The 13,564-nt window shown below is 37.4% G+C and overlaps 1 protein-coding gene across 5 annotated transcripts in view; it reads right to left on the bottom strand.

The window, feature by feature from the left end:
• LOC104909559 (serine/threonine-protein kinase MRCK alpha-like) overlaps positions 1-2,898 on the bottom strand; it is a 46,507-nt gene extending 43,609 nt beyond the window's left edge. For 3 of the 5 annotated variants that reach the window (XM_031552343.1, XM_031552344.1, XM_031552342.1), the window contains exon 1: positions 2,821-2,896. The gene's annotated coding sequence lies outside the window, so the exon portion shown is untranslated. Of the gene's footprint in view, positions 1-2,820 lie in introns of all 5 variants that reach the window. The other 2 variants (XM_031552340.1, XM_031552341.1) reach the window with 2 other exon arrangements.
• Between the last annotated feature and the right edge of the window lie 10,666 nt (positions 2,899-13,564).

The following is a 13,564-nucleotide window of genomic DNA, read 5'->3' as shown; positions in this document are numbered from 1 at the left end:
AACTTACAACTACAAACAGTCCTTCTCTCTGCCTGCAAAAATCACACTCATCTGAGACCGAAACATCTGTCTTAGGGAGTATCCTCATATCTATATTCTAGATTCAATTAGGTATCAACTCCATGTGATAACACATTCATTTGTAGATGAGACTTAGATAAGCAAAGAAACACAAATAAAAGACTGCTCCTGGAGGAAAGACATCTTGATATTTTTGCCAGCAAACAATTTATAGCTGGGAATATCTTGATTATCTCCCCGTAGAAGGGATTGGAAATAAACTGTTTTTACAATAAGAAAAGCATGCAAATGTATTTATATTCAAATATACGATCCTTTAAAATACTGATAACTCACATCAACTTACATCAGAAAGACCAAAATGTTGATTTTTCAACACTTCACAAATATTGTTGCTCTTTACCTTAGCAGTTTACCTACATAGTTTATACCTTTAACCATAGTAGTTAATATCTACTATAACATAGTAGAGAAATTGGTATAAAAATCCATACTTTAAATAGTCAAAACTGCAGTTAAGGATCTTCCAAAAGATCATACTATACTTGAATTGGTATAGATATTTATAGCAATTCTATATTTTATTTCTAGCCATTTTTTTTTTTTATAAAAAAATTCTTAGTTGTTCTCAGCAACAAAAATTAGGTGCATTTCACATGTACATCTCTCTTCTAGTGCTTCATCTTCCCTCTGATGGCTTTTCCATCTTACCTGGATTGCGAAGTCTGGAACACTAAAACAAATCCTATTTTAAAATGATTTCTGTCAAGCATGTACATCTGCCTAAGAGCTTCTTTGGCATATAACACTTTTTGCTATATGCTATGGCAACTACATTTGTTCTTTCTTAGAATTCAGGCATTAAAATATGTATGTATTATAGCATCAACTACGTGCATCAAGAAGAAATTGACTCCACAATTTAAACATCTGATCCCATCCTTGTGCACAAATTCAGAAAGGCAGAAGAGAAGGCAGGGCAACCTAGGAACGTAACAACTCCATCTGATGTCATTTTTCTCCACGAAGTTTTACTCTCAGTTTAATAACCACCTCATTTTGACAGCTTTCCAAAATCAAGAGTCTTTACACATTTTTCAGCAGCCTTTCCATCAGACACTAACAAATATCACACTAATGAGCACAACATACTCATCAGCTAAGCCAGTATTAAATCATGGAGGTAATTACTTCTTTTAATTACTTCTTTCCAATGCACTAAACACAATACCTTAATAATTCTTTCTGGGAACTCGGAGTTTAAAACATTTCTGAAAGGTATCAGAAATTTATTGAATTGTTGTTAGATTCCAGCCAAGACCAAGTGCCAAAGCATCACACGTACTTTATTTCCTTTTAAATACACAAACATATATACACACACAAACGTGTGGAGACATGTTTATGTGTACATTCACCTATACATGCATATGAACACAAGACAGCTATGCTCATGTAGAACGATGTGAAATTTTGTATATGAATTAAATACAACCTGTAAATTCCAGAGGGCCTTAGTCACATGATTCCATCACAATTCGGAGCAGTTAGGTACTGTTTTATACTGCACGACTTCTGGCACTACCTTCAGATTTTCACCACTGGGACAAGCTTATATTGCAAACTTTCCTATGCATAACTGGTAAGCCTGTATCTTGTTATTTAGTTCTCCAAGCATTTAATTGAGGGGGAAAAAAGAAGAAGAAAAAAAGAAATACGTATTAAAACATTACCACCACTAAATAGTGTCTAATACTGGGAAGATGCTTGATCCAAAGTAACCTCACACATTCCTTAAAACACCTACACAGAAAGTATTTTCTTCCAGAAATGAAGATCCTGAAGGCTTAGCTGATGCCAGCAAATTAGCTGAAGCTATGGTTTTAGCATAGCACATACACTGACCTGAAGAAAGCAAGGGTCTCTCATTAAGTGAAGAAATACGTTAATATCCATACTAATCATTAATTTATTACATGTGCTATATAATGGTACTTTATTAATTACACGTGCTGATGCGCTCTACACTAAGAGGAATACCATCAACGCTAAACCTAAAAGGAAAATTACCTGCTGTCTTAAAAAAAAAAAAAAAAGTCAGCACTCATCCACACTGAATGCTTTGAAGTAAGCTACCTCAAAAACATTACGTATTTGGTTTACTCTTAAAGCTAATCATCTCTACTCCCACCTCTACATTTAATGAACATGTTCCGCAACACTGCTACAAAGAGGAACTCAGCCTTTCCAAGGAAAGATTTCTCCCTACTCTGCCAGTTTCCAGCAGTATTACTTCTTTCATCCACTTTCCGTCAGCCTGCAATTGCTATCAGGAAAAAGGTGTTGCCTCTTTTTGGCTATGCATTAGGTGTTCCTATATAATCCAGTTCTAGTAATATCTTCATTTTAGATGAGGAAAAATAGAAAGTTCCACATTTTCTCATCCTGCTATGGGTTATTAAAGCTCTAAAAATATTGGGGTGGGTCACAGCAATTAAAAAGCAAGGAGAAGATAGCAGAGAACAGTTCTAGTTGCCCAAAATGACCATTTCAAAAGATGGAATGGACTGCAAGTTGCATTCTTATGCAACTTCTTCCTCCCTGGCTACCTATGTCATCTTGAAGGAGATTGGGAGTTGATAGGAGGTACTGTTTGGTGGTTTAACTATTTCATACTGTAATGCTATAACATGATGAAAAGTACAACAATAACAGTAGTGGCACAATCCTAGGCTGCAGCAAATGAGAACAAACACAGCAGCCACTGACACAGAAACAAAGGGGAAAAAAACTGCTTACCTTCAGAAGGCCTCAGGTACACAAGGATCTCCAGCAAGACCCCCTAGCTTCCACTGCCAAACCTTAAATGAGGTCTGGGAAGGGGTGGATCCTGGCTTCAATTGTTCTGGTCACTCAGGAGCATTGCATGCACCTGAGCTCCCCTGAGTTGGCCCTGCCTTCCCACCAGGTGCTCAATCACTGGTTCAAGCTGTGACTTAGCATTTCTGCTACGCATACAAAAATTCATATGGTGTTATCATTCTTATATTTTAGGAACTGCGCATTAAGAACTATTAGAAGAGGAAATAAGTAAACTAACAAGAACAGTGAATTGCTTCATTTGAAGTAGTAAGCCAGATCTCCAGCTGACATAAACCAGTCAAGTGTTCATCAGTTCCCAGTTCTCACGCTGTTCACACTCAGGTCACTACGGTCAAGCTGTTAGGTTTTCTTGGATAATGTTCTGAGCTTTGGTCTATTTTGTTGTTGGGTGATGTCTAAGTCATCAGAAGACCACATTGTATATTTTGTGATTAAATTAGGAGAGTGCTACCTAACTCTGACATAGTTACATAAGAAGGAGCTAACTCAGCAAAGCCTTAAGCTATGCTGGAGTTCCTTTGGCTTTTCTACTGTAGAATTGCACATAATCAAAAGTCAATTTCTGCACTCTTTCATTCCACAGTCTTTCTATGTTGGTCAGAAAATCGCATGAAAACATAGCTCAAGTGAAATGTTACAGAAACATCCCTAATCTTTGTTGTGAAGCAAAAAAGCATTTTCCAAAAAAGCATACCTAGAGTGCTTCTTAAGTAAACTTCACAGGCGCTCTCTGAAGACTCAAGCAGTCTGGCAAAGCCACCCACATCCCCACCTCTGGTCCAGACTTCTGCATTAGATAATCAGTCATCTTAATTCTTTCAGCAACCAGCTTGCTTCTTCCCCAGATTTGTTACTGGTGACAACAAATAATCATTCCATTACAGAGCGTTCTTAATGCTTCAAGCAAGGAAGGAAATAAAGCAAATTCAGTACTGCTACTATTTCCAAAATACCACTTTCCACAAGTTATTCTAGACAGTTTTTAAATGTTATCAACCTTCAAAATAAATTTCCATGTTTTCGGAGCTTTAAATTTCATTTTAAGTTCTGAAGAGCAATGTATTCAAGATGTATATGCTCAGTTCAACAGTGGAAGTGCACATTAATACTGTTAGTATTCAACAGTTCTCTCCTGTTTGAATAAACAAGTACTTGGACACATTACATAAATTTTTACAGTCAACACTTCTACCTGTAACATTTCTGTTAGATCTATAGGAAGCTCTGCATACTGGTCTCTAAGAGAAAGAGAGAGAACTACAGGAACAGAATATAAAGACATACAAATTAAGATTAAATCAGCATTTCCCAAACTAGTTGGCTTTGTATTGCTGTCTCTACCATTGCTGCCTCCTTCCTCTCTCCTTCTAAGTCTTCACATCAACTACCCAGAGAGAACACCATCCTCGGAAGGTTTCAGATGCATAATCTAAGCACCCCAAGCAGATGAACAGTGCCACAGCTAGCTACATCCCATGCAGGAGGTAGGGAACAATGCCCACTCCAGCACTCCGTGACACAGGGCAGCAACACAAAAGCACGGTTTCCTGGCCACAATGAGCAACTCCAGCACCAGTACTTACATCCAGTAAGTAACTGCCACCAGCAATACTAGATGGCTGATGCTCAGAGCTCAGGAGTCAGAGACTACAAATTTCAAGGATACCAATAACCTGGGGGCTGCACAGCTCAGCATTTCCTGACCTTCTTTCCCCATCCCATTTAGTTCTCACATCACCTTCCTGTTCAAAACATTTTATTCTTCCCTTGCCCTTTATTTTAGGAATATATTTATTTCCTTAACTTATAAATAAGGAGGCATCTCAGTAACAGTATGTGCAAAGAAAAAAGCAGACATGGTGATGAATTTCACGCTTTTCCCTGGTTTTACCTAGCATGATATCCAATTTTTTTAAATACTTAAAAAAATGAAGGGGAAAAAATATCTGCAACTGTATCTAAAGTTTCTTCACAAAATTTAATACATATTTTATTTTAAATATTTTATATATATATAATTATTTTTATTTATATATAGATAGATAACTATTCTGTTTGTACGTTGCAATAAGCACCACCTTTTAAAACTCACAACAATATCTTGCAAATACAAAATTATTATCAGAAGTAGAGAACTAAGCTGCTTTCAGCCACAGGATTTCCTGTGGTTGTATCATTACTCTTCAGTCACATAATCAGTTAAATGTGGCTTCCTATGACACCGCATGAGGAAGCCAGGAGGAACTCACCCATCTGTCAACCAGTATTACAAAAGAATAAAGCAAATACAGCAAGTCTCAGTGATATCAGAGATCACAAATAGCCCATAAATATCTACAAAGAATACTTAGATTCACTGAAAGGAGAAAACCAAAGCGATTAGAAGAACAATAACCACGCAGTAACAAAGCAGCTCTGATTTGTTTCTACCATACTGCAAGCCATAAGGTATAACATAAGGCCTCTTTCAGTTCAGGTGATTTAATGAACATACCTAAATAGAAATTGCATTACCAGTATGTTTGTAACCTGAAGATCTAACTTGGTCTATACAAATAGAAAAATAACCATAGCAACTATTAAATTAAATCTATTTATAAATTAGTATGCTTTGTGGCTTCACTAAGTGATCATGAAGTGCAAGGTTTCAAACTAAAGAAGTATCAAGACAGATACACTGCATGCATCTTTGACCTGTTTTCAACTACTATGTGAGGTATAATGCAAATAAGATCAGATGGACAAGAGGAGGAAACAAAGAGTATGGAAGTGTTTTCCAGTATGCATGTTGTGACATACTAATATGTAACCTGTATGTGGTTGCCAAAAGCTATCTGAAAAAACCAAAAGTCAAAGAGTCCCTAAGTAGCTACAAACATCTTAAGGCATAAAAGTGGCCTGCAGGCACCGCGATGCAACTGTTGCATTACTGAAACCTGAGTTTAGGAGAAATCAATAAATAAGAAAGCATCTAACAAGTGTCAGAGGATATTCCCCATAAAACACCTAGCAGTGCTCACCCAAATAAACATCAGCACGTTAGTTCTTTAACAAATGATAGTATTAGACACGTGGTATTGTTTTTTTTTCAAAAAAAAAAAAACAACAACAACAAACAAAAAAAACAGCAAATGTCAAATAAATGTCAATCCATTTTGGTTACAATAAGTGAAGAGTTAAAGAAAGTTACATATCTGCAAACCACTAAGTATAATTGGTCTATATAATTCCATTCAATTTCACAGCTCATTACCTGGAGTAGATGGTTAAAACCTGTACCAGCTGGATTTTCTATAAACAATGCTTCACCAGGCTGTAAATACATTTTTTAACATGATGTAAATTACATCTATGCATTGTCTTTTCATCTTTGTATAAGATCAACTTTCGCTTTCATTCTTTTACTTTTTGCAGTATTTGTTATTACACAGGCACTGATTTTTAGCACACGCTTGTGGTTTTCCAGTAATACATAATGACTATGAGATAACGATTAAGTGAAGATTACATGCAATTCTGATTTCTGGGCAGTAATTTATAACATGATAACTATGTAATGACAACGCTTAAGCACAGCCTGCAGCATTATCCTCCTTAACCATTCTATCAAAAGAACACGAACCTTCTAAAGCAAGCTATTTTGTCTAACCCAAGAAATCATGGTGTCAACCTAGTATCATTTATTTTGGTGCTCTAATCCAGTAAGATTAATTAGCAGGCCCCAAAATAAGTCCTTATTCAGTTCAGCTCTAGCAAAATCTTTGATGGATACCATAAGGAACTTCAGAATAAAGAAAGAGAATGTACAAAGAAATTGGTGAAAATCCTTCCGGCAAGTGAACGTGCTGGACAATCTACTCCTGGTGTTTTTTTTTCTTTTCTTTCCTCCCTCCCTCCCCCCCCAGTTTTAATTTCTGCAATTGAAGGAAACTGTAAAGGCTTTGTCAAGGGATGAACAAGAATTAAATATAAGCTTCTATTATGTAGTTCAAGTGAAGAACCCATGCAAGATGCTGCACCCTCTAGTTGAAAAAATGATAACCAACCTTCCAAACTTAAGCCCACATGGTTCTCCAAACTGCAAGTTCTCTGATAGCTCAGCACTCAGTGGGACATCACTGAATGACTATGCAAGTTCCATTTTATGAACTGATTTTTGCCACTTAGACAGTCCTATTTAAGGTGAAAGCTGTATGTAAATAAAGACACAAAAGTACATGACTTCCCTTTCTTCTCCCCCCCAAAGTTTCCCCTTACTGAATTCCCTACAATAGCTGTCTTCTCACTTATTTCAAGTTTCAAATTCATCATTGCATTTGTCTTTTTGGTTCATCAGAAAAGGAAAACATCTGTAAACTTCTCTTTCCTTTAATAATTTTAAATACACTTTCTGGCTAATATCTGGTTGTAATTACAATTGCACAGCTTAACTCAGCCCAAAGACAAATAGCAGTATGAGCTTTGAACTGGATTCAGGAAAGCACGTGGTAAGTACATCCTTCTACTCAGGAAAGCGCTTCATGAAGTAACAGCAGCCACCAATTACGTCTCATTTACACCTTCCTTGAAAAGAACAAATATTTCTCACAACTTGGAACCTTTTCTTCTTCTTCTCACTGATCACAATCTAACCGATCTGGAAGAAAGTGGTCTTCTCATTTTCTGTATTAACAGGTTACAACAAAATCTAAAGATGGCCATGTGCCAGAAGCGACGCTTGGCAGCTGTTTAAGACCATGGCATAGCTAGTACATTTTCAATGCCTAGTGTTGACAGGGATTATTTAAAAACAACAGAGCCTGAAGAAGTTGTTCTGCAGGCTACTCCTAAGCAGGTTTGTCATGAACACTGCACTTGTCAGAGATGAGCTAATTTGTACTTTAAAACAATGATTCCAATAAATACAGCAAATTAGTTACTATATTTCATAATTTCAAGATTTACCTACCATCACCAATGCCAGAAGGACAATTCCACCTTTCAAGTCCATGGTAAAATGAAGACTGATCATTAACTAGCATACAAGTCTAAACGCATTAAATGTATTAATTTATTTTAAACTGATAAATTTAAAAATTCAGTTACTGGGAAGAAAGAGGGTTTACTTGTTCATATTTTGCTCTCACTCAAAACAGACTGATCTCCAGCGTAGCCACTGTAAGCTAAGTTAGTCTAACTTGTGGGCACACCAAGAGCTGTCCCTGAAGGGATCTAAACATAATGCACACTTCACAGACAATGGTCTACTTGTTACTTAACACTCACTGAAGATATTCTCTGGTCTTAAAATGGTGAAGTTAAAAGCTTCCTTACAGGTCTCAAAAACAGAAAGCTGACAAAAAAAAAAACAACCAACATTGGTTAAATTGCACCAAAAAGCTGTTTATGTTCTCTAACAAGACGACGACAGAACTGATGAGATTGTGTTGGCCCAGATGCAACACAAAAAACTTTGATTTGTACCATAATGATTTCAGGCCAGTATGAGCGAGCAAAGCCATTACGATCCTATAAGTGAACTTAGAAATTCTTGCGCTTCACAACATTAAAAGCAATGTTGACAATCTTCAAATCACCAAAACCTGATGGTATGAAGAGAAGAAATTTTCAATTAGAACTGGAAAACATCGTAAAGAGGAAGAAAAAAAAAAAAAAGACCCACCGATCTTTCATTTGTCTGATTTAACTAGATAGATTTTTTAGAATTTTTTAGAGTATGTCCAGTTGGAAAGGACTTACAAAAACCATCATTCCTGATCACTTCAAGGCTAACCAAAAGTTAAAGCATACTATCCAGGGCATTATTCAAATGCCTCTTGAACACTGACAGGCATGGGATGGGGCATCAACTACCTCGCTAGAAAGTCTGTTCCAATGTTTGACCACATCAAGGTAACAAAATTTTCCCTCATGCCCAGTCTGAACATCTCTGGTGAAGCTTTGTGCCATTCCCATCCTGGGATGGAGGTGGTGCTGTGTGGAGCCAGGGATTGGACTCAGTGATTCTTGTGGGTCCCTTCCAACTTATGATATTTTGTGATTCAATTCAGACCCCTCTTATAAGGCTTTCCACCCCTGCAAAGTCTACAGCACCTCCCAGCTTAGTCTTGCAGCGAACTTGCTAAGGATGCATTCAACTCCAGCACCTATACCATTAAGTACTGCACACTTTGTTAGCATTTTACACTCTATTACAACTCTGAAATTCTGCTACAATGTGGCAAAGAAAATACAGCTGTGCAACAAGCTGTCAATTTAACAAACTGACTTCTAGTCTGCTTGACCTATGCACTTCTAGGTCAAGTAGCCTAATTACAAATTTATGAACCTAGCTACAAAATTTATGAACATAGCTACAAAAAAAAGATTTTTATTATTGACTACTTCTCACCACTGTCACCCGTCAAGGCACACTGGGTGCAGATGGCGAGGTGCTGGCAGTAGGGCAGCCGCAGGGCTCTCGAGGAGTGTGACCCTGTGCCAGGCATGGCTGTTTGCAGGCAGCGCCGACTGACTCCAGCACCCCACACCACAGATACAGCTGAGCCCCTCAGTCAAACATGCTGCTTGGGGGAAAACATACTCGAAAGGGCAAAATGCCAGAGAGGAGTGAGGGAAAATGTGAGAAGCAGTCTTACCAACAGTGGGGTCAAAGCAGGAGAAGAGGTGCTACAGGCACCAGAGCAGAGATCGCCCTGCAGCCCGAGAGACCGTCACAGCGGGGCAGAAGCTCCCTAGGAGCCTGTGAGAAGAGACCGTGCTGGGCCCTTTCTAATCCACACAGCACAGGAAAGCTGCAAAAAAGGCCTTTCCACACTGCAGTGTAAAATATGCATCTATCGCAACATGCAAACGCTATTGAGGTCCAAAAGAAAGTTCAACCATCTGACAGCTTTACAAGTCATACATTACTGTTAGCAGCCAGAAGACAGTTCTGTTTCTTTTACACTAGACTCTTCCAATATAACACCACCACTAAAGCATGTTTTTGCTGTTTGGAAACAGTCGTTTTTTCAGTATTGTCTTCCAATGGTGTGCTCCAGACTTCCAAAACCCCAAGACATTCATTAAGGCGTTTCAAATGAACCCAAGTAAAACAAACCATAAAAAACTAATTAATTCCTACCCAGAATCCAATCAAATTTAACTTAACTGCAATCAATATATGGAAAGCTATAAGTACAGCAAGAATAACTTCAGAAACAATATTAGTCATGACCACACCTTCTAAAGAGGAAACCATTGGAGCACTGGAGTTTTACTACATCACTATGGAATACCTCTTCTGAATTAAAAATAGTACACATTTGTAATCTTTGCAACATTCAGCTTTCACAGAGTAGCTTACTTTCCAAAACTAAAATACATTCAGATTTTAATTCACAAAAGTCTTTAAGTTTTACTTTAAGACTTTAGAAATACCAAACAGAAAAAAACACTCAAGAAAACACAGTTTATTAAACACTATTAACTATTAGTTTATGACTTTCAATACTATTGTGTTTCACGAATTCTCCAAAGCCCATCATATATTACAAATAATGAAGTCTTAAGACTCCTGAGAACAACATGTCAATTGTTGCCTACATTTCACAGTAAAAGAACTAAGGAAGTTAAGTATTGGGAATTGGATTAGAATTAAGCATACAGGTGGACTGATCCTACTATAAAACACTGCAGAAAACAGGATACAAGGCTATGCCATTTCTTTTCTCTCTTTGGTAAACTAATAAACTAGAACCTATAAAATGAAAATACACTGTTTCAGAGACACTCTGAAGACAGTCTGGGAGATAATTTCTCTATACTCTGCAAATCTACTGCCAGACTGCAGAGAAGTATTACATTTCCATATTTCAGACTGCTTCTGTGGCTCCATCAGAAAAAATCGTATTCATTCAGTAATAAATCTGTCTTCAACTTTCTTGCCTTGACCCTATAAGCAGTTTACATCATTCTGTACAAACTAATAAGGTTCAGCAACTGTTCCGCCTCCTATAATTGTATCTTTGCTACCTGTATCTCTCCAGGTACAGCAATACCTCTATGCTGCCAGGAGGAGATCTACAGATTGAGTATCCAATGCTGGTATTAACTAATCCCTTAAATATGCTTAAAGAAAAGATTTTACCCAAAGAGATCTCAAATCTGATGTGCCATGTCTAGTGAGCAAGCTTCCATGTTCAGGCAAGGAAAACTAAAAATGAGAGAGCCTGTTTTAAGCAATAGAAACACGGAAATATATTTTAAGGCAGGACTTGTGTAGCGTTCCAATTTCCTTTCTCCACACAGATGGAAGTAGCCATGTGGATGTAAGGATGAGAGAGTTAGCTATTACTGGAAGTATTCTCTCTCGCACTGTTCTGCACTCTCTGAATCCAGGTAAGAGTACCAGGTCTAGAAGTGTACCTATGAAGACAGAACAGGGACTCAAGATGTCCACAACGCTGTCAATAAGAGCCATTTTTCTAAACCAGATCCATGGCACAATGACAGCAGCACAGCTTTAAGTATTTTTGTCGTTAACTGAGAAGCAGCCTTTTTTTTTTTTTTATTTCTGTTCTGCACAAAAAGCAATACTTCGGATTTTGGAAACACAATCAGTCTCATGCCTCTTAATTTAAAGCTGGTTAAAGTAGGGTCCTACTACTAAGATTATCACTTGAGAAGAAAAACACAGTGCTCAGTTCCCCAACATGGTTACATAGAAGAGATACAAGATGTCCTTTCTCTTTGGTCTTGGATGCTATGTTCCAGCCACAAGTGTCTAGAACTGGAATTGAAATGCTGGCTTCCTTCCCTACTGGCAGAGAAACCCCACTTCAAACACTGAAACAACTTGCAGCTGCAGCTTCCCTAGGATCACTCCTCCTTCAGATGCATAAGGAAAACATTCTGGACTATGACTGTAGAGCTATCTCTGGGTGTTTAACAAAACAGCAACATCACCAAAGCATAGGTCAAGCAAACTAACAGGTGCAACATATAAGAACTGGACAATGCTCCCAAAGACAAAATAGCACACGACAAAAAGCCTCTAATTGAGGTAGACAAGATACATCTCCAGAAGCCTTTAAAATATTTATGTACTGTTACTGCATTAGAGAAATTTCAAACTTGCTTTAAAATGTGCTTATTTCTCTGTTACTCAGCACAGCCCCTCTTACACTGAAAAATATATATAGTGACATCGAGTGAGCCAAACTGAATGTTATATCACTGCTTTATAAATTTTTCCCTTTCCTCATCTATCAGCAGCTCCAGCACACTTTATTTAAATTATTTTAAAAAAAATTGAGAACAGAAGTTGTTTTCAAGAACAGTATCTACTGTGTTTAGGGAACTGGTTGTTCTGATTAAAAACAAAGTAGAAAAATATATGTGATTTCCATGTATGTCTTATAATGTACAATTTATAAACTGCCTGTTAAAAAACAAAAGGACTATTCACTGAAATAAAATTGTGCATGGACAAAGATGGATCAAAGAAAAAAAAATGTGGAACAGGGCTAAGAAGTCAATTTCAGAATAGTTACAAATTACAGGGGATAGGCATGAGAACGATGACAGTCTATAATCTTTTCAATGCTCAGATAAAATATATTCTGGTCATTCCTGGAATTTGTACATCTTACTTTGCAGTAAGTTTTGTGAATTTTCACAAAATTTGTTAAAAGTACTTCTTATGGCAGTGTTCTTTATATTGAAGACAAAGAGAGTTAGGACATAACAAATTAAGGGAAAAAGTGTTCATGTAACGTTAACCAATAATTTCAGAACTCCGGATATGAACTCGTTAGAGCACCCAACCCTACAAAGTGTACAGCAGACCTGCAACTCACCCAGCGACAGCTGAGCTCTCAGTATCTCTTCACATCAAACCACAAGAAGTCAACCAGCTGATGTGCATGCTGATGAACACATATCTAGTGGCTACATACAAAGTAAGTGGTCAAGTAACCTGTTCCAGCACTGCAAAAAGAGCTTTGTAGCAGTCAGCAAAAGAATCACACTCTTCAGCATATCATTCATTTTCCCCCATAAAAACATTTTCCTTTTCTGCAAAATCACAGCTTCATTTACTCTAAGCTTCACAGTTTACTCCAGAACACAATGTTAGTATAGTCCTATTATCCTACACAAAAAGCAAAAAGGTGTGGGGTGGCGGGAGGTGAAAGGCTGGGAAAACCACAGACTAAATACAGTATGTATACATTGTTAATTCTATCAATCCACATTCGTGTTTGAATGATTTTTTAGTATTTCTACCAGAAATGCATATTAAGAACATATTTCAAATACTACAGAAAAATAGGAAAGAACTCTTAGATGTTTACCACATTACTAAATCATTTAATAATCACTTCAAAAACATCAAAACTTTCACCCTAAATCCACTTGCATAATATTCTTGATACATCTACACAAAAATGGCCTTCAAGTTGCTCCTAAATCCAATTTCTACCAATCCTCCAAGCTTGAAACTCCCAGCAAGGGCAGTAAGCACAACCCCTGAAATGTGCAGCGAACATTCTCCCCTATTTCCTACAGCATGCTTTCAGGTTGCTCCATGTCAGAGCTTCTGTAAAGAGCTGCTGCCAATAGCTCCTTCCTCCTGACTTCTGATGCTCTCAACATTCTCAAGTGTGTGCAAGTTAAA

This window comes from Meleagris gallopavo, chromosome 2, assembly GCF_000146605.3.
Source record: "Meleagris gallopavo isolate NT-WF06-2002-E0010 breed Aviagen turkey brand Nicholas breeding stock chromosome 2, Turkey_5.1, whole genome shotgun sequence".
NCBI lineage: Eukaryota > Metazoa > Chordata > Aves > Galliformes > Phasianidae > Meleagris > Meleagris gallopavo.
The sequence above is the reverse complement of the archived record's forward strand: the minus strand, read 5'-3'. Positions and strand labels throughout refer to the sequence as shown.